General features: G+C 45.6%; 1 protein-coding gene across 10 annotated transcripts in view; it reads left to right on the top strand.

Annotated features, from left to right (window-relative positions):
* Nucleotides 1-24,737, top strand: part of SVIL (supervillin) — a 218,663-nt gene that overhangs the window by 32,940 nt on the left and 160,986 nt on the right. For 9 of the 10 annotated variants that reach the window (XM_075997686.1, XM_075997689.1, XM_075997692.1 and 6 more), the window contains 3 exons: nt 5,123-5,203; nt 20,809-21,024; nt 24,459-24,560. The gene's annotated coding sequence lies outside the window, so the exon portion shown is untranslated. The remainder of the gene's footprint in view (nt 1-5,122; nt 5,204-20,808; nt 21,025-24,458; nt 24,561-24,737) is intronic. The other variant, XM_075997690.1, reaches the window with a different exon arrangement.

Raw genomic sequence — 24,737 nt, 5'->3', positions numbered from 1 at the left:
TTGTGGGGGGCACAGCAGCTGGGCCCTGAGGGGGGAGGCCCGGCCTCTGCCCTGCCCTCCAGGGACAGCCCTGCCAGCCTCGCCCTTCCAAGTCCCTGCATGACGGCGTTCTGCCGAGAGCTCAGACCTCCCCTCTCTCCTGCTTCTCCAGGTTCTGTAGGAAGAGGCTGCCCTTTCAGAAAAAACTTAAAATGTTTATTTGAAGAAGCAGCCAATAAGAATGTGTTTGGTGATGTCTGCCCAGCTGAAATCTTGCTGTGTGTGCATGTGCGTGTTGAGGGATAGGGAGAGAATCTCCCTCCTCTTCCCTGCCTGCCTTTCCTTGGCTCTCCCAGCACCCAAGTAGACACACGGAGCAGAGGTCCTTTGGTGTCCTGCTTGAGAATACAGGCTCTGGGGCCGTCCCGACGGGTTGGAATCCTAACTTGGCTCTGACTCCTGGACAAGTTGCTGAACTGTTCCGTGTCTCAGTTTCCTGATCTGGAAAATGGGAACAAGGACAGTTCTCACCTTACAGGAGTATGATGGGGATTAAAGGAGTTATGGAGTGGAAAACACCTAGCGTGCAGTGCACTTCCTAAGGGCTGCATCGGTGTTGGTGACCATTAAACAAAAACCATAGAGGCTGTGTCTATTCTGGAGTAGTTGTTAGGAAAGAGACTTTTGGAATGCTGCATTCTGAAGTATTATTTTTCTGCATTTTCATAGTAATACAAATAAATTCCTAGTCACAGTTTTGGGATAAAAGGGTCAGCTCTAATTAGAGCAAACATCTAAAGTAGCATCTTCAAGGTTCAGAAAAAGTAGAAAATTATCCTATTCTGTGTAATATAGGGAAAATGATGATAATAGAAACCTGAACATCTTGTGTATGCCAGGCCCTGTGCTGCATGCTTGGCACCGATTATCTCATGTAAGGCTTTTAGAATCGTATGAGTTTGCTCCTATAGCCCTTTCACAGAAGGGGAAAGAGATTTTTAGTTACAAAACTCCCTGGAATTAGGAAGTGGCTGAATCTCTTGGATTCCTGAGCCCACTGCTCATATCTGGGTGGAATGTTCTCTGCTTTATATGATAATCACGTCATCTCTTATGGTTGATAGCAGGTCTAGTGATGCATTTACTTTTAAAGACACTTATAACATTGTGTCAGTTTGCCAAAATAACAGAGTCGAATGCATGATCCTTTGTTTCCTATGGTTTGATGGCGTTTCCTGGCATGGAAAGCTCCTGTTTCTAAAAGAGCTGACGCTCCTCACTGAGGTGGGCAGGAGCCGCCCTCATGTCACCAGCTGGTTACTGGCCCTCACGATGCTTGCGAATTTCAATCCGGGAAGGGGACCAGGGCAGAGCAGCTCCTCTGTTCTGCGTAGCCTGAGTCTCGAATATTTGAAAGGGTGATTCTGGACTTATTTTTCTTCTTGTTTTTAGACAACAGTGGTGAGGTAATTCAAGTGTGTACCTACAGTAGGCTGTAGCAAGTATTCCATAATCTTTGGTGTTCGGCCTCTGGTGACCACAGGGCTAGCTGGGGCTTTGTTGTCCTGGAAATCTGGAAAGAACTATTAGTCATGTCATGATCCTGAGCCATAAATTTACACTTATTTGAGAGATAAGCAAATTTGGCAGAAAGACTGAGTCAGTAATCTTGGTCTTGACCTCGGAGACAGGATTAGTAAACACACTGAATCATACATTATTTATTTTTTGGGGCACAGAAACTGGAAAGTCTCCAATAAATGAACCTCTAAAAGTTATTTATTAGCTCACATACTTTAAATGGTTCATCATTGGTCATTTAGACTCCTAACTCTGTTACAGATTGAAAAGTAAAAGAAAAAATACCTTTCTACCCTAGAACATTGCAGTTTTATTTAATAGAAAAAAATATTCTTTTACTCTTCTTACTCATCTAGAAGAAAATGTTCCACTGAATAATTGATGCTTCTAAAATGAAGCCTCATATTTTTATGATACTAGCATAGCTTTCATTATCTAAATGGACGTGAGACAGCCCTGGATAATAACTATTTTCCTATAATAAACATTTTGAACATAGGAAAACTCAGCCAACTGCATTGTTCTCAGGTGAAGTACAGAATGACAGATAATTGCATGATGGAACTAATCACAATATGCAAATCAGCAATATTAACGACCACAGGAAGGTTTTCCCGTGGTTCGTGTAAACTAGGATGTTAAACCTGGAAACTTAATTGTGTAGTTCAGGGCGATAAATGCATTATTATACTTTTACATTTTTTAAAAGGATTGAGACAAATACAGCCATTTGTGATTTTGTAACCTTTGTTTTTATTTTGTATAAACTAAAATATAAAATGCATTATTTTTGATAGCAGAGGGACAAAATACAGATGTGGTGTCCCTTGGTATTACATATTCTGGATCTGAAGTTCCTGTTTCTAAAATGTATGCTTGGCTCAGAATGATATAAATGCCCCCATGTTACTGATTTATGCTTTAAAAAATTATTTCTGAAGATTCTACAGCAGGTCCTTGTTATCTGAGGATAATTAGAACCAGAAAAAGGCCATTTAAATTAAATCCACCTAAATGGGGACCCAAATTGCATAATATTAATATAATGGTAAAAAAAAAAAAACAAAAAAACCTTTGGGACTTTATCTTGAAAAAAATTAAGTAAAAATTATGAAAATGAGTTTATTTTAGATTATATTTAGCAAAATTTAGGTAATTGTTGTGACCATGGCTGGCTCTTAGAATGAAGAATACAAAAATCAAGCGTTGACTGGTTTGGGAAGAGTAACTTTTTTGACAAAATTAGATGATTCTACATTGTAGTACTTTTAATACCACATTTGACATTTATATCACATCATAAAGATAACCAGTGTTTAAACAATATTACAGGTCTTGGTCATTTTCTTTTGATTTCCTTTTAGATTCTTTAATACTAAAATCATTTTTGAAATCCCTATCTTGTCACCAACTTTTAACATTTCTTTTAAATGATGGTTTCCTAATCAAATCTCTCAGTCTCCGCTTGTCATTGTTTTACCTGTTACTGGGTAAAATCTCTAATGTCATTTTGGTTAACATTATACAATTTTGTATTTGGGGGCAAGGTTTGCAATTTTGCTTTGCAGTAGATGTACATGGTTTTATGAAAGGTACAAGACACTCACAAACAGAATCATGCGTAGACACTGACTTTGAACAAGGGTGGAGTTTTGAATAGGGACTCAAGTAATAAAGAGGTTGGTTATTAGGAGATAATTTAGTGTTTTAAAGATGTGCTTCCCTGAGGGATTTGGATAATGAATGGTCCGATAATATGGGCTCCTGATTTATTTGTATGAGCATACTGCCGTGTGCACTATGGAAAAGAGATTCCTGCGTGGGGAGACCGCAGTTCTGGTCTCAGTTCTGCCAGCGAGTAGCTGGATGATCCAGAGCAGTCACCTTCTTTTGGCATAAAATGACTTACCTGTGAAATGAAAGGCTGAGCTAATGTCCATTCTAATCATAACATTCTGATTCTAAAGCGTCAGATATTTTTAAGCCTAGCAAGAGCTATATCGTTCTATTTTCCCAGATTCTGAGAATTTAGCAGACATCGGCCAACTCCCTCTTTTCATTTATTTGACTATATATCTGTGTTTTATAATTTCAGTAGCTTCATGTAGCTTCAGCCTTATGTAATGATGCTTTTGGTAAAGTTGTAATCAGCACTTTGATGCAATTTTAAACTCTGTTTTTTTTCACTAGTGTGATCTCAAACGTGTTCGCATAATATTGTAACCTGAATATCTTTCTCTGTTACACATTTGTCTTTTTTAATGGCTGATAGGCCATTGAGGAAATGTGTTTTAACATACTTAAATATATCCTGACCACTGGATAACTGAGCATCTCCGTACTTGAGAGCTTTTGGGGATTTTTGCCCACGTCACACTAGACATCTTTGTAGGCAGACAATTTTTTAAAGAGTGTCTTGCACATGTGGCATAGTTGTGTGCATTTCAGCTCTTACATGCCTTTTGTGACTGCTACAAACAGGAAGAAAACTAAGACAAAGCACCCAGCCAGGTGAAGCAAGAGGAAGAACAAAGGAATATTGCAAGAATGTTTACTTTTGCTGCTGCCAAGCAGGGCAAATAGAGATTCTGGCAGAGCCAGGAGCAGGGCAAAAATCCAGGTGTTGTTCTGAATGGCATCTTCAGGTGCTTGGCTGTGCAGCACCTGACATTTGATCACCTGGGAGTGACCTTTGGCTTCTGAGGTGGCACCAGCCAGGGCCAGAGCAGGGGTCTCATCAGAAGGACAAAGCCATCACTCATCCCAGAGGGGAGACAGTGGGGCTCAGCTGGGCTCACAGCCGTAAAGCATCTACAGACTGAATTAGTTAATGCGGCATTGTTAAAAATTATAGCACTTTTCAATTTTATTCAGAATCTTGGAAATTTTCAATGCACCCTGGGGGAAAAGTAGTTTGTTCAGCCAATATAATTAACTTTGCTACCTCCTACCCAGATAAAGGAAGTGTAATTGTCACTTTCCCCTTCTTACTTGGTGATGTCTCCTTTGCGTGGTGGATGTCGCTGCTGCCTCTGCACACGCCTGCACTGTTTGCTCTGCTGGTGCACGTGGCTGGCTGCAGTAGCCAGGGGTTAGCGGGTAAGAAAGGGAACTGTGCATTGCTGACACTGGGGGTAACTCGGCTGTTTGCAGCAGGTAATGGCAAGGCTGGGCTAAAGTGGATTCAGTTAAAGCAATTTTGATTATAATTTAAGTGATCAGGTAGAAGCAGGCACAGCGGCCAGGAGTTCAAGGTTGCAGCGATCCCGCCATTGCACTCAGCCTGGGCGACAGAACCAGACCCCATCCCCTAAAAAAAGGTAAAAAATAAATAACCAAGTTAAAAAAAAAACATGGAGAATTATAGAAACTGTGTTGATTTCAAGTTCTACTCTTCTAGGTCATATGGGAATGAGGAATATTGATAAAGTAGAAGGTAGTTGAGTACTTTCACAGGTTACATATAAACTAATTCATTCCATCTCACAAATGTATACATATATATATCACTCAGCTTTGGAAGTTACATCCTATAACTTTAAAAAAATCCCTTTTCCCCTAGATTCTATCTACACTGGAGATCGCTTGTTTCCCATGAAGACGTGGTGAATTCTCTTTTGAGTTTCGACTAACAGAATAAAAGGTAAATATTGATGATTTCAGAATGTGTTTGCAATACTACATGGAGGTCAGTTGCAATATCGGCAAACGAACAAAAACCCAAGAGTTTTAGATACTTATTCTAAAAACAAAAAAAGGTACTATTCTGATTTAGTTACATGTAAGATGGATTTTTTTAAACAGGAACTTAACATATTCTTCTTAAATAAGGTTTTTCAGGTAGGTGTGTACATGAGGATGAAGGTGTTACCTGTCCTAGCAGTTGATTCCCTTTCTTATCCTCGTTCCTGGGCCTGATTTCTCTGCTTGTTGTGTGTGGCATCTTCACATTTATAGAGTGTGAGCATTTCCCAGACATAAGCTATAGAAAGACAGCTAAAGTATAGGGACTCATTGTAATCACACAGAAGGTGAGTAAAACTTCATAACCAGCCACCCTCACCCCTTTCCCCAGGCCCAGCTCATTTAAGCCCAGGGATGAGTGATGGTCTCAACTTGACAAGACCAGTCCTTCTTCGTCCCAGAGCTCTCCCCTCTGCTGACCACCGGTCCTGCAGCTGCTAGTCCTCTCCCGGCCAGGATCCCTTACTGCATACACTCAGATCCTCTGCTTCCCAAAACTCTCAATCAAGAGTTCAGACTCACCCTTGGCTACCTATTGTGATCCCAAAGATGGCCTTTCCTAAATCCGCTCACAACATTTTGTTTTTGGGTTTAATTCCTGCTCTTCCATTCTCCAAGTATCAATTTATTTTTTTTTCTTCTTCAAGTTGCTTTGCCTAATGATTGGATTTATACTTACAAAGAAACCCTATTTAAATTCATATTGATCTACTTTCTTAGGCAAATTGGTCCTAGGGCCAGTGAGTTGAAGACCTGATAAAACAGATTTGAATCCAGCATAAGGAGAATTTTTTAAACACCTATCTAATGAGTAGGTTGCCCAGCTTGGAGGAAGCTCTCTGTTGATGGAGATATTTCTGTAGGAACTTCATGCCTGTCTGACAGGACGTTGCAGTGGAGGGACCTTCCTGGATTGGGAAGAGGTCAACTAAATCTTTCTAGGTCCATTTTAACCAAAAGGAATCCTAATTTTATAATTTCTCGATTGATGGCCTGAAGGGAGCAAATTTTTTTGTTTTATTATTATTATTATTTTAAGAGACAAGATCTCCCTCTGTTGCCCAGGCTGGAGTGCAGTAGCATCATTGTAGCTCACTGCAATTTCCAACTCCTGGGCTCAAGCAATCCTCCTGCCTCAGCCTCCCCAGTAGGGGGGGGGGGCGGCTATAGGCATGTGCCCCCAAGCCTGGCTAATTTTATTTTTAAAAAATATTTTGTAGAGATAGGGTCTTGCCATGTTGCCCAGGCTGGTCCTGGCCCTAAGCAATCCTCCTGCCTTGGCCTCCCAAAGTACTGGGATTACAGGTGTGAGCCACCACACCTGGTCCAGAAGCAAAGTTTTTCTTTCTTTTTTTTCCCCACACATTTTAAAAATGACCCAGAGACATTCAATTCGTTTGTTACACTTGTCATTTGTGATGCCCTGTTATGCTTTGGGGGAAGAACCTTCTTTCTAAGCAGATTCCTTAACTAGCTTGCTCGGGGCTCCCTGATGTCAGAGGCTGTGGGGAGGGAGAGTGATTTCATGCACCTGCTGTGCCCCGGTGGTTGCACAGAAGGTTCTCTGGGGCGGGGAGCCCAGAGTGCTTGGGGGGCACTGCCTGGCACAGGCAGAGGGGGGCTGTGCTTGTTTGTCAGTGAGTCAGGGTCAGTGACAGCCCGAGGAGGAAAAGGCAACAACGAGTGTCTGCAGCACTTGTGTTTGTGTTGCTGGGCTGGGAGGGGCTGACAGGAACAAGCCCAGCGGAGCCGTCACGCGGCTGGAGCCCAACGCGGCTGCCCGGGCCTCCAGGGCCTCCCGGTCCTCCCCCACGGCCACACGTCCCTGTTAACCATTCTGCAGGAACGGCATGCAAACAGCCACTAACTGTGAGGCAGAGCACAGTGTTTTAAGAGATTTTCAAATATTCTATGACACAATAGACACTTGGACCCATAAAGGCATATTTAAGACTTTACAGAATTTTTCTGCCCCCTTTCCTCATCAAGGGTCTGCCATTCTAGGAAGAAGTCTTTCTCTCCTTCCTCCTAAGTGCCGCATCACTTTGTCCTGCGCTTGTGTGGTTGGTTTGGCTCCTTTGACAACTCAAGGCGGGGAAGCCCCTCACGGTGGCCCGTGCGTGACTGCAGGGAGCGTCACTGCTTCCAGCAGGCCTGGTGGGCCTGGGGCATGGAAGGTGCTCGAAGAGCAGCTACTTAATGAGGTGACAGTGTCCCTCTGATGGGACAGGAAGTGCCGTGCATAGGACCAGCCCTCAGCCGCGGAGCTGGCTGGCTGGCACGTCCGCCCGGACACCGTCTAGGGTGGGAAGGGCGCACCCCGGCCCTGCCCCAGCCCTCCCAGTCAGGTCTGCGAGGAAGTGTGTGGTGACTCCCAAGGAGGCAGAGGCGCGTCCCCGAGTGGGTGGAGGTGGCCCTCCGTGCCTGCCTGCTCCCAGGGCCCGCCCTGCTGAGCACGGGACCCCGAGGCCCGCGCAGGCCTGCTCCTGTCTAACCGAGAACCCCATGATCTGACCCACTTGGGTGGGTGCCCTGAGGGGAAGTGCTGGTTGGGGCATCCCCTCCCAGGAGATGGGGGCAGGAGGGAGGCGGGCAGACTTTTCCACCCCTCTCTGCTAAGCCAGTTTATCTGGAAAGGAAATTGTAGGTACAAGGATTTTAAGGCACAGTAATAGTTGCCTTCTTGTCAGCTGATAAATAATTTTGAGACAGGCAAGAGGATGTTAATTTAATGGAACTATAGACTTATACTCCTTCTCTTCCTCCTCCTCCTCCTCACTCTCTCCACCCCACACACCCCGTTCCATCTGTTGATGTTTGCAGTCTTTGCAGCCAGGCTCTGTGCTGGGCAGCTCCTGCCTGTCTGTCACCGGGTTCCTCAAGCTCTCACTCTCTGTGCCTGGGACTCCGCCCCCTTGCCCGTCTTGTCTCCTGCATGTGTGCCGTCTAGCTTTCCCCGTCTTCTGTGTCTCACACTCTCCTCCCATGATCCTGTTCTCCTGTGCCACCCCTTCCCAGTTTTACTGGAGTCCTGTTCCCTGCACCGCCAATTGCAAACACGGCCCCTTTGTGACAACTTTCCTGCCCTCCTCTCCACGGGGAACTCTGAGTTCCTCTCTTGGCCTTGGCCACTTCCTGCCCCGGGGGCCAGCTGCTGGTGACAAGCAGGGTGAGTGCTTCCCGTGCACTCACCTTCTCCTTTCTCCCAGCCTCCCCCTTTGCTCGCTATTCCTGGTTTGCACTAAACTCTGTTCCCTTTCCTAAATGCACCTTTCTCTTACAGTGGAAATCTCTGGCTGTAGCCCCAGGGCCAGAGTCCAGAGTCTCAGCATGGCACTGAGGCCCTTCTGGTGCAGCCGCTCATCCCCCAGTCCCTCCTCTGTGCCACCTTCTTGTCATGTGTACTTGTGATCAGCTTGGCGAAAACCCCAGGCTCAGTATCAGCATTATGGCCTTGCACACTCCGTTCATGCTACCTGGACTCCCCTTCCCCTTCCTTCTCAACTGGCTCCATCTGACTGGTCACTAAAGATGTCAGTCAGGTGCCTCCTCCAAGACGCTGGCTGGGTCAGGTGCACCTGTTGGCCAGTGGACAAAGCTGCCAGGGCATGCGCAAGGCTGTGTTTGAGATGCTCCTCTCACTGGCTGAATGGGCTTCCATATAGGTGGGGCCGGACAGCTGGCCTCTAACATCCTGTTAGACACCGCAGTGTTTAGAGAGTGCTTAGCCTTCTGATCATCCATCTCCAGACCTTCCAATCTATACTCAGTGCTTTTTGTGTCGGGTTACTGCTTTGCTAACAAAATACTTAATGAAGAAGTTCCATCTGATGCAGAGGGGACAGGGGCATGTAGATCAAAGTTGTTGCTATTTCTTCTTTTTTTCTTTTCTTTTCTTTTTTTTTTTTCTTTGAGACAGAGTCTCACTTTGTTGCCCGGGCTAGAGTGAGTGCCGTGGCATCAGCCTAGCTCACAGCAACCTCAAACTCCTGGGCTCAAGCAATCCTCCTGCCTCAGCCTCCCGAGTAGCTGGGATTATAGGCATGTACCACCATGCCTGGCTAATTTTTTCTATATATATATATATATATATATATATTAGTTGGCCAATTAATTTCTTTCTAATTTTATAGTAGAGACAGGGTCTCGCTCTTGCTCAGGCTGGTTTCGAATTCCTGACCTCAAGCAATCCGCCCGCCTGGGCCTCCCAGAGTGCTAGGATTACAGGCGTGAGCCACTACGCCCGGCCGTATTTCTTAAATGATGACTTCAGTGGCTTTATTCACTGCTTCTCTTCTCAAGGATTTGCCTCATGCATTTCCCACCGCATTTGAGAATTTAGTAAATGCTAACACAGCCAGATAGACCCATTGCCTACAAAGAGCTATGAACCCAGGTGTTCTCAATTTTGTACATGGGCTACTGTAGGAAAACCAATGCCAGGAGCTGGTCCTGCATTCAGCTCAGATCAACTCAGGGGTCCCCTCATCCCAAAAAGAGGGAGAAGAGCTGTAGCAGAAGCAGAGGAGAAGGGCACTGGAGTTTTAGTGTCCTCCAAACCTCTTTGGGCTTCTACTGTGTCCGCTTGTTTCTTTTTTGAAAAAGCTTATTCTCAGTACTCAAGGCTAATTTGTGGCATTGTGCTGAACATAGCTCCTCCGGGGCTTCCTCCAACACGCAGGTGTCATCCACAGGGCAGGGCCCTGGCGAGATTCTAGAGCCTTTGTCTTTCAGGTGCAGTGCAGCTGAGGGTGCTGCCTCACTGCTATTAACAGAAGGAAGGCCAATGACTTCCTAGTGACCTTAACCGTTCTACACAGCGTTTTTCCACCTTGGGCAGAAGGTGCTTAGACAGGATGATCACAGGGTGTCTTCGCACTTGAATGCTCTGGGCTCTGCTTGGCGGCAGGACATAAAGATGTGACGAATGAAGTGGGAAGCGTCAAAAAGGTCGAATGAGCTTGCGACCTGGTGTACGCAGGGTGGGATGGAAGGGTTGTCCTCTCTCTTTCCTCGTGGAAGTGGGAATCTGACAGCAAGTGGCCGTGAAGCTGTGTCCCAGGTGTCACTCACGGCATTCAGACCTGGGCCGGCCCGTGTCTCCTAGCAGGACCTCTTTTGGGTGTTGCCAGTGCGAGACAGAGCGGAGGGGCAAGAGAATGCAAGCTGCCCAGCACCCTTCGCCTCCTGTGCTGGGGAGCAGTGCGTGGGCTGGAAGTGAAGGCGTCAGCAGGGGATGCCTCTCTGTGGCATCTGGATTCCCAGCGACGAGGGTCAGTTGAGCTAAGGGCAGAAAGGGAAGGAGGAGAATTTTCCAGAATGGGACACCCAGGACGTTCACGTGGAGACAGATTCAACACAATTCAATCCCCGTAGTTATTCTTCTTTCCTTACGTTTATTTTTTTTAATTTGAAATTTTTTAAATGATCACAATTAAATAGCAATGATTAAACACTCAGTTGATCAAGGTACTTTATCAACCTTTGGTTTGAAATGTTCCTCAGGCAAGTGATCTCTGGTCTAGTGGACAAATGGGTTCTGATGACCTGGGAGGACTCTGTGTCACCAAGGCTAATTCTAGACAGATGCTGCCGAGACTCAGGGTTCCCCTGGGGTGCCAGCGGGGAAAGAGAGCTGCAATAGCTGCTCATACAGCCCGATGGGCGGCACATCCTAGGTGAATGCCAGCTTAAATGTAGCACAAGTGTCGGCAAAGGCTGTTGTCAAAAACAAAAAGAGCTGGCTCTAATTCTCCCAAACCAGTGTCCAGCTCGGTGTTGCAAGAGCCAGCTGCTCCGGCCCTCTAAGGTGGCCCAGAATGACCTCTCCTGCCCAGGTGGTACCAGACAAACCCTATGGTTCTTTTTTTTTTTTTTTACCTTTGATGAGAAGAAATCTCCACCAGACTCTGTGTATAGTCCCAGAAACATCTCTGTCTTTATCATCATGGTCAAAGACCACCATTTAAGCTCTACGTTGATGTTAAGCTGAATGGCATTTACTAAGTATCTGCGCTTAGCAAGTTAAACAGTCTTTACCTTCAAGGACTTTATGTCATACATACTTGCACGCACACGCCTCTCTATCCTTTGACCTTAAAAACAGAAGCATTAATGAATACATATATATGTTTAGGTGACGCAGAGGAGTAACACAGCAATAGGACATTGAAGACTAAATCTAAACGATAATAAAGCTTTGTGTAACACTTGGGCAAGGGGGTTATATATCTCTCTAGAATGGAGGAACGGGCCTGGTTTTCCACCCAATTTTTTACAGTTGGGTTTAAACAAGAGTTATTCATACTTCTTTGGGGTCTAGGTGGGAGAAAAGTCATTAGCTCTGTTCTTAGAACAGTTGAGTGTGAGGGCCTGGCACGGTGCGAGAGCAGGAAGCGGCCGCTTGCGACGGTGGGGTGGTGGGAGAGCGGAGCTTTGCCTTGCAAGGTGCTGGGTCTGCCTGGTAGGGGCAGCACTTGGCGGAGGGGCTGCTTTCTAGCAGTGGTGGCGTGCCAGCTTTCACACTGCGGTCACGCACGGGAGACTGATTGTTACAAAGATGTATGTGGTAGAAAGAGTCATGCCTCCCCCACACCCAAAGATGCCCACATCCGATCCCCGGAAGCTGTGGATATGCTAAGTTACGTGGCAAACAGGAATTAAGGTTGCTAGTCAGCTGTCCTTGAGGTGGCGAGACCATCCTGGATCGTCCACGTGGGACCAGCGTGACCACAAAGGTCCTCGGGAGTGAGTCGGGGCGCCACAGTGAGAGCGATGCCATGTGATGAAATCTCTGTGGCGATGCCGCCTTCAAGGTGCAGGAAGAGGCCACATGCCAGGCAATGAAGGTGGCCTCTAGGAGCTGGAAAACCAAGAAAGTGGATCCCCCCAGAGGGGGTGTGGCCCCGCCAACTCCAGCCAGTGAGACCCATTTCAGACTTCTCACCCCTGGGACTGTGAGACAATAAATTTGTGTTGTTTCAAGCCACGGAGAGCGTAGTAATTGTTTTATGCCATAGTAAACAATCCACTATGGAGACCTACCTCTGTTTTGGAAATGCGAGACTCTGTTCATTATTTATGGAATATAATATAATGGAAAATTTATGGAATATAAATAACTCAAAGAAGAACCTTGTCAAAATTAGTTCTGAGATTTTTTTCCTAAGCTAATTCATTTTACTGGAGTAGGGCTGGGAACTTTATTTCTTCCCTATTGTATTCTCACTGTCTGGATCAGTTCCTAACTTGTTCATTTTTGAATGAGTGAATCTCTTAACTAAATCCATGAAAAACCAAAACAATTAAACCTTTTCAAAGAGATTACCTTATGCTAAAATGTACCACTACTATCAGAAATACTAAATTCAGGCTCTTGTTATAGATAAAGACTATCATACTTTGCATTGTCATTCAAAGATGAGAGGCTTGGTTGGAGAATTTTTTACAGTTGGGTTTAAACAAGAGTTATTCTTACTTTTTGGGGGTCTAGGAACTTCTTGGTTTATACACATGGTTGAAATGTTAACCTGGTCTTTGCTGCTTAGTAAAACTACAATAACAAGTAGCAAGTTGGGACCTTAAATCAATGACAAAAAGGTATTCATTATTTGTGAAACTCAGTTTGGAAAATCTGGTATTATTTACTAATATATTCTTAATGATTTTGCATGACATCTTTTAGAATTAAGAATATCTCTAGTGTAGATTTATTTCTTCACTCATTCTCTGAAGAAAAATTTTAAGCTCCAGCTATGTGTGAGGCCCTGGGGAAACAAAGGTAAATAAAGTGTGGCCCTTTCTCCAGAGAAACCTCCATTCTAGATAGGAAGAAGGACAATGAGTAGAAGATGACAATGTGGAGCAGCCAGTGATAAAATAATTTCAAGTGCTGGGAGGAGGGGACCTTCCAGCTCTGCAGGGGGAATATAGCAGAGAGGAGGAGACGTTTGATCCAAGTACTGAAGGAGCTTGGAAAGTAGAAGAAAAGGACATATATTAATCACCCACTGAATACCAGGCATTGTGCTAGGCACTTTTGTGTGTAATTTTGTCATTTAAAATTTTTACCCTGAGGAAAATGATATTCTAGTTAAGTAACTTTGCAATGCCATACACAGTGGCATTTCCGATTATTGTCCTAAGACAATATTCAGTAGTCATTGATTTTTAACTCTAGAGGAGAGGTTGGCAACCTTTCTCTGTAAAGGGCCAGATAGATAGTAAATGTTTTAGGCTTTGTGAGCCGTACGATCTCTGTCACAGCCATTCCACACTGCCACTGTAGCATGAAAATGGCCACAGGTAATACAGAAATGAATGAGCATGGCTGTGTTCCAATAAAACTTTATTGGCAAAAATTGGCCCTAGGCTGGATCTGGCCCGTGGGCTGCAGTTTGCTGACCTGTGTTCTAGAATAGCAATTATAGGGGCCATTTGACTTGGAATATTTCTGGAGAGGGAGCCTGTAGGCTTCATTAGCTTCTCAATTGGGTCAGAGACTACTGAGCATTCTGGGCAGTGACAGTTTCAGAGTGTGTTAGAGAAGCAACCGCACAGAGAAATGGTAGCAGGCTGGATTAATAATGGAGGTTCAGCCTGACCCAATTTCCTAACATTTCACATTGTCATAACTGATATTTAATAGACTCCTGAGACTTGACTACATCTTTAGGTCGTTATTCAGGGGTCCAAAGAAAAAACTACACTAATTCAGTCTTGACTTTGCGTGGGTATCTGTGTGTTTTCACTCTGAGATTTAAAAACACAAGGATAGAGATGATTTGTCTGGAGCCATTGGAAAGAAATAGGGTAAACGTCTGGATGGATGGCCTGGAAGGAGCCCAGAGTATAAAGCTCGATGTGCTGCAGAAACAGCTGGGTGGTGTAACAAGGAGATATGTGAAAGGAAGCCCCGAGTCCAGATTAGAAAGCAAAATACGTTTTGACATCCAAAAGCAACAAGCCAGGAAAATCTGTCTTTAATAGCTAATACTGTGGGAAAAGTCACTAAATTCAGAAATTTGAGTAAGGAACCCTTTAGAACAAAACAGTGAATTAAAAAAAAAGGATCTTTCTAAGAGTATAGGATCTTTCTAAGAGTATAGGATCTTTCTAAAAGCATAGGATCTTTCTAAGAGTATATCCTAAGAAATACAGTGTGGGGAACATTGTTAACGTCATAAAAGGGAGCAGCGGGAAGCCCTTGAAGTGGCCTATGCTGGCCCTACGAGATTTGTCTCTTGGCTGACCGTGGAGATGGGTGGGTGGGTAAGCTTCCTTTGGGGAGATTTCTTTTGAGTGACACTTTTAAAAAATGAAAAGCAGATGATGTTTATGAGATGGTTTCAAGTTTGGATGGTTCCAACTGGATTGAAACATTTTTTCTCCAGTAGAAACAGGAAAAGTGAAGTGGTGCCTGTCGTCTCTGGAGGGCCCGCGCCTGCTGTTCGTAAGTGGGTTTTGATCTGGTTTCCCCGGCAGACCCCGTGCTGTTGCTCTTAGGGTTGGACTGGGAGAAAGAGGGAGGAAAAGATGGAAAATGTGGGAGTTGATAGATCTCTGGAAGAGGTACATGTTAGCAGGCTACAGTTATTCCAATCAAAATAATGTAAACTTTTCCTTGTGTTTTGAGTCCTGGACGCAAATCTTGTCTTGGACGAAACAGATGTGATTTTGAGACAGTACCCAAAGTCCCCGAACGTGGAGGCTGATCCTTGTTGGCTCTCCTGCAATGACATCTGGGCCTGACTTGTAGGAATCCAACTTGATCCAGTGCATTCGTGTGATGGCTCTGGCCTCTTTCTAAGTTAGATGCAGCTTCATAAAATTGAGTTTCCTCAACATATAAATCCTAGGTTAGAAGAAAATAATCTGTAAAGCAGTTAAGTGCTTTGATATGGATTGTGTCAAACAAACAGTGTTTACATAAAAGACTATAACATGTAAACCAGTGAACAATGCTTGTGATCGCCCTTCTTTTACCCATTGGCCAAAGCTCTATTATAACAGAAATATTTTAAAGAATATCCCTACTCTGCAGTCTTGCTGACATGCTTTTGTTTTAGCAAGGGTTAAATAAAGGGGGTCTTCAAAGTGTTGCTGATATATTTTATAAAGCTTTGAAGCTTTTATTAGCTTTGCTGGAAATGTTTGTTTCCTGGAAAGTTCACTAATGGAGTGTATTGTCTTCTCCCTCTCTTCTTCTTCTTCTAAGAAATGTGTTTCTTAGCTGTGCATGGTCACTAGCCTAGTTAGTGGAGTTGTTGCAAGATCAAATCAATATCTAAGCTGCCCGAGTCAACTGTTTCCACTGTAAAACTTTTAAAGTCTTAAGGTGTAATGCTACTTGGGTCAAACTAAGTTTACCTTTAAATCACGTCATCAACTCCCTGACAGCAATGCAATCTGCTGACACATTTTCCTGCAGCTGGATGGCGGCCACTGAACGTGGACCTGCCGCTGCATCCTAGACGCCCGTCTAGTGCATGGTGTCCTCATCCACCCAGTCGCCCAGTCTGGCCACTTCTCATCGCCTCGATCGTCACTACCCAGCCCACAGGCACCGTCGCTGCCGCGTTGGTTCCCTGCTTCGTCCTGTACAGCTCACTGTCCACTCTCTAAATATCTCTTTTCCTTAGAGTGACCAGAGTGAATCTTCAAAACTAAATGAAGATGAGGTCACTCCCTTGCTTTCGTAGCTGGGCCTCTTCTAGTAACTCTCAGAATCAAACCTGGAGTCCCAGCACTGGGCGTGGCACTGTGATCTGTGCTGACCTGTCACTGCCGCGCACTTCCAGGCTCTCTTCCTTTTGCTCGTTCCTCCCCAGCCAGACTGGCCACTGTGCTAGTCCCTGGGACAGGACAGACCAGGCAGACTCCCGTCTCGGGAGCTGAGTGTGGGCGCTTGCCCTATCCCTCGGCCTGCCGCCCTCCCTGCACCACCCCAGCTGCTCCCCAGGGCTCTGCTCAGCGGCACCTGCTCAGAGACACCTGGCCACTTTGTCTAACGTGGAACTGTTCATTCTTTCCCTCTGCTCTGGCGTCCCCACTCTTGTTAACTGAAATTCAGTTTGTTACGGGGCAGTTTATTTGTCCATTCACTTATCTATGATGTGTCGCTCCCAGGAGGGCGTGCGCCCCACTCGGACAGAGCGTTTGCGTTGTCGTTGTCTCTCTAGTGCCTGGAACAGAGCCCAGCTCGCCTGAGTGGTCGGGACCTCTGGTACTGAGTAAGGAAAGAACCAGAATCGTTTGCATTGCTCTGGGTCTGGAACATAGACTAAATCAGAGTGCAGTTATGTTTCTCAATAGTGCAGTAAGTTTTTTTTTTTTTTCCCATTTTTCTACTTCACTAAAGGTTTGCCATGTAACAGTCAAGATTTCTTTTAGGTTTACTTTCCTGAAGATTTTAGCAGTAATCTTGGCTTGCTTCGAATGTAGTTCAACATTTGTATCTCAGTACCTGGATGTGTTAGTGATGTAGCGGTTTTGTAACAATGTTCTGTGTAGACAGAGCTATTAAATTCTTACTTGCCCTCTTTCCACTGTGATTAACAGGTACATATTTAGCACGAGGAGAAAGAGCCACCTACTCGTCTATTTTTAATATGAGAGAGTTCCCCTTATTATCTAAATACTCAGAGGTTACTTTAAGAAATGTTATGACTAAAGGAGCTTTTTCTCCTACAAATAAACAACCAACAATCTTCCTATAAATATTGTGTGAGAAGATATTGGGGTGGGAGTCAGTAAAGGAAGTTAGATACATGGTTTATAGAACCTCCCAGAAAGTAACAGCAGCCCCATTCCATGAGATAAAAGATTGCTCTGGGCTGCTTTTAGAAAATCAGATTTATTGATGTGTGATTTATGCACAGTAAAATTCACCCTTTTTAGTATATAGCTGTTTTAATAAGTGCACGCAGTTGTGCAGTCACTACCATAATCAAGATATAAATATCTATCACATAAAAAAGTTGCTTGTGCCCCTTTGTAATCAAGCCTTCCACTTAGCTCCAAGCCCTGGCAACCACTGCTGTGTATTCTATCCCTGTAATTTTGTCTTTTCCAGAATGTTCTACAAGTGGAATCATACAGCATGTAGCTTTTTGAGTCTGGCTTTTCTCACTTAGCATGACACACTTGAGATTGATTCATTGTGTTTTATGTTATCATCAGTTGTTCCTTCCTTTTTATCTCTGAGTCGTGTTCCATTGTATGGACGCAGAGTTTGCTTAGCCACTGACCAGTTAAAGGATTTGGGGTTTGCATCCATTTTTTTTTTTTTAGCAATTATGAATGAAACTCCTATAACTTTTATGTACAGGTTTTACGGAAACTTGAGTTTTTCCTTTGCCTTCAGTAAATACCTAGGAGTGGGGTTGTGGGTTCATATGGTGAGTACATATGAGAAAAATGCACAAGAGCTCCATGAACTGCGCTGGAAGCCTCAAGTACTAATCCAAGGTGCGACTTTCCTCCCTGCAAAGAAACCCTAGAGTGTCTCTCTCCTTTTCTCCCCTCAGTGTTGTGCTCCACTCCCTTCCACTTGGACCTTTTATTTAAAAGTCCTTCGAGCTTCACTATTGTCCCAGTTTCTTTGTTCCTTCTCTGCACGCCATGTAGCACCCTGTCCTCAGTAGGCGCTCTGTGCACATGTTTGACTTGGCCGTCATAGCCTGAATACGCTGAACTCAAGGGCAATGACCACCCTTAGTGGACTTCGTGTGTGTGCAGTGGGCTCATGGGCCCTACCCCCAAGATCTAGAAGGAGATTTCTATTACTTCTCTCCTGGCAAGAGGATGTCGCCAGATGTGGAACATAAGACTGTGTTTGGACTTTACAGTGAGGAAGACCCCCTCCGCCCCAGGCAGAGAAGTCAGACGCAAATCTCTGTGGTTGTTAGAAAGGTAGATAGATTTTACCTTAGAGATACTATGAAGTGGTAGAACCTTATGAAAAAGGTTTTCTCTTTCTTAAAGCTTTTACATTACTTTTTAATCAGTAGGGCAGCCTAGCACATTGACTACGAGTAAGAACTCTAGAGCCAAACTCTGCTGCTCACCACTTATGTGACCTTGTTCCTTTCTCTGCCTCAGTTTCCTCATCTATAGAATGGGGATAATATTAACAATAGGTAGTACTGATTTCCGTGGTTAATATTTATACAGTGCTTAGAACAGTACCTAGCAAATATCATGTGCTGTATTGAGTATTATTAATAGTTGTCGTGGTTATTGTTAATTCAACCTTAGCCCCATTCCTCTGAAAATGTGTATTTTTCACACATTTGCCATATTTTTTTTTTTTTTTTTGAGACAGAGTCTCGCTTTGTTACCCAGGCTAGAGTGAGTGCCATGGCGTCAGCCTAGCTCACAGCAACCTCAAACTCCTGGGGTCAAGCAATCCTCCTTCCTCAGCCTCCCGAGTAGCTGGGACTACAGGCATGCGCCACCACGCCCGGCTAGTTTTTTCTATATATATTAGTTGGCCAATTAATTTGTTTCTATTTATAGTAGAGACGGGGTCTCGCTTTTGCTCAGGCTGGTTTCGAACTCCTGACCTCGAGCAATCCGCCCGCCTCGGCCTCCCAGAGAGCTAGGATTACAGGCGTGCGCCACCGCGCCCGGCCACATGTGCCATATTTTAACAGCTGTAAAGTACTAGATACCTGCGCAAAGCCTGATTTGAATTCAGTTTCCAACGAGAGCCCCTTTTGTGATGTTACCAGGGCTAATGTCCAGTCGCTGGCTACCCTCGAATGCGTGTATTCTACGCTCACACGCGGACTCGGGCCACGCATTTTCCATGGCCATGGTTCTGTGGTCCAGCTTGCTTGTTGCTTTTGCTCGTGAGGCTCAGAAGGGAGTTGTGGTTTCTGAGACGCACGCCCTCCTGCAGTCGGCCCGGCTCCACTTGAAGTGTCGAGTCCACTGTCGTCTGGTCATCACATCAGGGCTTGAAGTTTTAGCACAGGATTTTTAGGGTCCTCTCCCCCTCCCCTCTCCCCCTCCCCTCTCCCCCTCCTCTCTCTCTCTCTCTCTCTCTCTGTCTCTCTCTCTCTCTCTCTCGCTATCTCCATACAAAAATGATTTCTTTTATGCTGCTCAACAGCGTCTTTCCTGACACTTCTTTAGAGCGGCCATCTCTCCACGGAGCAGAGGTGACCCGGCCTTCCCATGCTAGATCCAGCAAGTCTGGTCACGTTGCCTCTGTGTTTTGGGGCTTCTGCCTCAGGGCTCCTGGGGACCAGTGCACACGCACACAGCCAGCAAGCAGGGTGCATCTGTGGCCACACGGGGACGGCGGGCTGGCCCTGCTGCGCCGATTCTGCCGTGTGCGCGTGCGGCTTCGGCGCTGACGCGGCGTGGCTTTGGTCGTGCACGTCAGAGTTATGAAAGGGCGCAGGAATTCCTGCTGTTCTAAGTGTCGTCTGCAGGCTAACTGGTCTCGCAGCTGCACTGCTCCTTTAAATGCTCCTAAGTGTTGTGACGTATAAGATGTAGACTTGTGAGGTGCATTCCTGAATTCATCGTGGCCTCTGACAATGTGAATGTCTTACTAAAGGTGCGGCTGTGGGTGTGAGGTGAGGCAGGTATAAGAAAATTTTGACGTTAAAAAGGGGCTTGTCATACTGGAAGCTCTTGAGACTCACCTCGGTAACATACACCAAGAGGACATTGCTTAAACGAAGAGGAAGGTGAAGGTCATCCAGAATCCTGAGCCCGCTGTGAGGGCTGATGGGCAGAGTGTGTGGAAGACTGAACTTGAGTCTTTAGTGTGTATTTTTCTTATCAACTGTAGTTTATATTATACATTAATAGCAATATGTATATCAAACCTCAAGCCAACTTTTTTTCAATTTTTGTTACTTATTTATTCATTTTTATGGTTGCTATTAAGCAAGTAGAGCCACCAAAAATACCACATAAATTTGAAAACATTTATAAATATAAATTTTTTAACATATATGAAAGAACTTAAAATTGAGATTGCTGCCCCATAACTTAATTCTTCCACTTGTGATTTTCGATAATACCCACCTATATTCTTTGAATTTAGGGGCAGCACACCTCCCAAGGTTTTGCAGGAGAGCACTCGAAAATGTACAAGGCCCTGACATTTCCATTTAAGAGCCACATGCCAGGCACAGTGGCTCACACCCATAATCCCAGCTACTCAGGAGGCTGAGGCAGGAGGATCACTTGAGCCCAGGAGTTGGAGGCTGCAGTGAGCTATGATTGCACCATTGCATTCCTGCCTGTGTGACAGAGTAAGACCCTGTCTCAAAAAAAAAGAAGCTGTGCTGTCATGGGGTAATATGGGAAGTCACCCAGTAGCAATATAAAGCGCATGGAGTGGGGGCCGTATCCCCAAGAATGGGGATGGGGTGCAGTTTCTGGGTCTCTCCAGGGAAGGCTGTGGGGCTCATTTTAGCTCCCTCTCTCCTTCCTGTGTCCTCTGTGCCAGTTGATATTTTGACAATGAGCATCTTCTTGCAGCAGGTGGCTTGCCGGGTACCGGAGCCATCACGGGAGAACGAGCTGCCTGTCTGCCCTCTGATACCCGTGTGTCCTCCAGCACCTGCCTGCTGAGTGCGGGGCTCAAGCCTCTGAAACGCTGAAGACGCACAGGAAGAGTCCTGCTTGTGAAAACCCACAGCCCAGTCCTAGAGGAAAGCATCCAGATGTGAAATACAGGTTTCTCTTGATTGAAAGGTAAAATGCCAAAAGGTTGTCACTGATAAATTTAACATATTCTTATTAGTGAAAACTACCAACATTTACTTAGTGAAAAATCCAGTATTTAGGAAGTATGCACTCTTAGATAGATGCCGTCCTAATGTGTAAAAGCATTAAAAGGCCAGGATCACAAAATCTATAAATTAATTGACAAAACGTGCCAGTGGTTAGTACTCTTAAGATGGTCCATCATTTATTCTTACTCCGAGTGTTCTACACACGCGTGTGCATGCACACACGTGTGCATGCACACACATGCACACAGCATGGATTTGAAGCCCAGACAGCCCTTGAGCACTGTCCTTTCACTTTCTAAAGGCATTGCAGTGGGAACAGCGGTCTTTTTGGGGGAGAGGAGGGCACTGTCCCTGCCACCCTGCCACCTAATGGCACCACTGCCCCACATTGTTGCTTCTAATCTTGGCTCCTACACCGTGCTGTCACTTACCAATGGCTTTTCCATCCACTTGTTCGGTCGTAGAATTAATGCTATCAGAATGATAAGCCTTGGGCATCGACATAGCAAGTACCTGGCCAAGGGGTGATGGCATGAGACTGTCCCTCACTGCTCAGACACACGGTGATGTCTGTAGGTCATTGTGTAGTTCCAGTCCACAGAGAACTTCTGATGGGTGGATAGTTTTCTTGATTTGGAGGCATTCTACATATTTATTTTATTAAAATATTCAAATAATAATAATTAGTGTTTTTATTATTATTACTGTGGCTAATCGAACCCTGGATGGTTGAGAATTAGCTATAGTGGTCATTTATAATCAGGTGTTTGGCACAAATTCAGGAGAGAGAGGCAGTCAGAGAAGGTCTTCTGGAACCTGCAGGCATCTGGCCTGAATCCTGAAAGATATCCCGAGATCTGTGTGGGGCAGGCGGGGGTGCCCAGAGCTCTGTGACAACGTCTGGAAGAATGTGCATTCCTTGCTCCAGGCATCTAGGGAAAGATGGGGAAAGCCTGCGTGAAAGCTGGGCCTCACAGCAGCCTCGCCCCAGGTGTGTAACAGGCGCTCGGGGCCTGGAGGCGCCGCACGCCGCAGCTCACGGTAAAGCTCCGGAGCCGCCACTCACCGCGGCTGCCTCCCTGGGCAGCGATGTCAAGCCAGAGGTTTGAAACGTTGGGTAGGAGGGTGCCTTTCTGCCCCCTCCAGAGCATTTGGTCTAGGATTAGTCCCTGAGTCTCCTCAGAGTCTTTGCACTTGAGTTGTGAAAGTCAAGTGCAAGTGTGTTTGGAACAGGAAGAAACCTTCCAAAGGTGAGAGAGCCCTGGAGGGATGCTAAGCTAACGTCCCTTCCTGCTGCCTGAGCCTTATCAGTGGTCCTTCCCCACTGCCCTGTTTTCCTCTGGATTTTTTTCTGTTTTTATACCGGTTTGACTAGTTTCTTAAGCTTTAACCTGTCACTAAATGTGGACCCTTTCCTGGTTGTGTTCTTTGCTTTTTGCTTTTCCCCAAATTGTCCTGAGTGTATGAAAGCTGCCTGTGGTTGTGTTTTCTTGGCGATGTATTCTACTATGTTCTGCAGTTTCGTTATCTAGCGACGGTCCTCGCGCTTGTGGCCTGCGCTGTAGATTTCTTCCATCTCTACGCACAGAGCCCTTGGGAGTTTCTTCCGCGCGCTGTGCGTGTGAGAGCCCCACTCTGGACCGGCGCTAGGAACGCGGGCAGGGCCAGGCGGGCGTCTGGGCAGAGAGCGGCGCTCTCTTTAAGAAGGGGTGAGGACGCCTCTCCTGCCCGCGATCTCGTCTCCTGCCCTTGCCTCTTGGCCTCGTGTGGTTCTTGTGGCCTGTTCCCCTTTTGCATAATTTAATTTTTCCTTCTTTTGTGGCTGCTACAGTAGGAGGGTCTCCTTTCCCACAGTAGCCAAAGGATTTTCCAAACCAGTGGAGAGCCCTGAGAAGGAACCCCAGGGGAAAAGAGAGGCTTAAATTGGTCTAGCCCCATTCACAAGGTCCAAAGCTTTTTAGTAATAAACAGATTTGTGGGGGAGGAAGAAAGATGATTTTTTTTTTTTTTTTTGGCAGAAAAAACAGTCTACTTAAACCCAATCATTTGTCTGTGTTTACTGCAACCATCTCTGTGGCTTCAAGTAATGAGTTCGTGGCTGCCTGAATTTCACCAGGCAGTGGTGACAATGGTTTTTTTTTCATCTCGTGGGAATTTCACATGAGCCGACTCCCTTTTGCCCACCACCAGATGATTTCCTTATAAGTTGCCTCTGGGCCTGGGCTTTGGAAAGGAACCCCATTCTCACTACACCAGGTAAAGCAGGCTCTGACAACACGCCTCCTGAACATTGGTAAACTGAGGACCCGCCCTGGCCCTGTGAGCGCTGGCGTGTTGCTGCCTGGCCTCCGGGTCCGGTCCTTCTGTGCTTGAGCGAATTCTCTCCTGGCTTTTTCAAAGGGGAACACATGGAAGTGCCGACTAGACTGGGGAAGGCACGGGAGGAAGGATCTCTGTAGTCTCAGACTAAGCTCTCCCAGAGCTGCTGCTGTGTGAGCCACCAGCCAGCTGGCAAACATGGGGCTTGCCTCTGCCGTGTGGCGTGCAGGGCTGGAGCCTGGCTGTGCTGGGGGCCTCTCCCAGGCTGAGTCACTAAGTGCCACCCAGATTGTCGGCCATTCTGTGCTCGGGGGTGGCTCTGTTACCATGCGAGTCATCCTTCGTGCAAGTCACGCCTCCTCGGACAAACTGGCGGAGAGACATGCGTTTGCCGTAGTTCTAATCTGAACGTTCCAGCATAGGTAGGTTCCCTCGCTCCTTGGCCTTTGAGATAAATGAATGTTAAAGATTGTCTCTGCCTAGAATTACTGGAATAGACCAAGTTCTACTAAATCACTCACTCTGGATGCCTTACACGGCTTGGCCCAGTCTCCTGACATCCTAGTCCAGCTCCTCTCTTTCCAAGGACTCGGGCCTGTTAGCTCCTTCCGGATGTTTATGTCCAGTTCTGTGGGGAGTTCTAACCCATTTCCTCTGTTTTCTCAGCTCTCCCTGTCACATGGCTCATATACCCAAGGCTCCTTGTTTGCACTTACGTAAATTTGAATTTAGAAAGTACTCATAGTCACCAAAAATGACTTTGCCTATACACCAAATATATAAAAATTCACCACAGAAAAATAACAGCTTTGGAAAACAATTACATAGAAATGACTTTCTCTGTGTTTAAGATGAAGGAAACAAACATGCATTCTTTTATTGAGTACTTTTTATAAGGAGTTTAAAAAGATACTCTAACCACTCACTGCCTGTTGAAAGGTAAAAACTTTCTCAGAAACAGCAAATTAATCACAGCACAGTATGCTGCTTTGCTCATATATGAGGTTGTGTTACATTGTTTGCAGTTTTCTTGCTTAGATCTTGAAGTAAAGATTTTTCTTTCTCCTTTTTCAGAGAGCGTTTGGGTGGATGACCTCGAGCACTCGGAAAGCCGAGCCGTTTGTGGCTGTGGAGCCATCCCACATCTTAAGCCATGGTCTGAATCTCAGCATTAAGGTAAGCATGCAGGAAAGGAGTGTAAGCTTTGTGGTTCGCATGTGGTTGGTCTTGCTGCGTTCTGAGAACAGGGCAAAGCACCTTGTGATGGGCAATTTTGCTTGAATCACATTCAACAAACCAGAACTCTGAGAAAATTACAGCTACGTCTTGATGTGGTCTGAGACCACAGAAATG

Source organism: Microcebus murinus, chromosome 25, assembly GCF_040939455.1.
Source record: "Microcebus murinus isolate Inina chromosome 25, M.murinus_Inina_mat1.0, whole genome shotgun sequence".
Lineage (NCBI taxonomy): Eukaryota > Metazoa > Chordata > Mammalia > Primates > Cheirogaleidae > Microcebus > Microcebus murinus.
The sequence above is the reverse complement of the archived record's forward strand: the minus strand, read 5'-3'. Positions and strand labels throughout refer to the sequence as shown.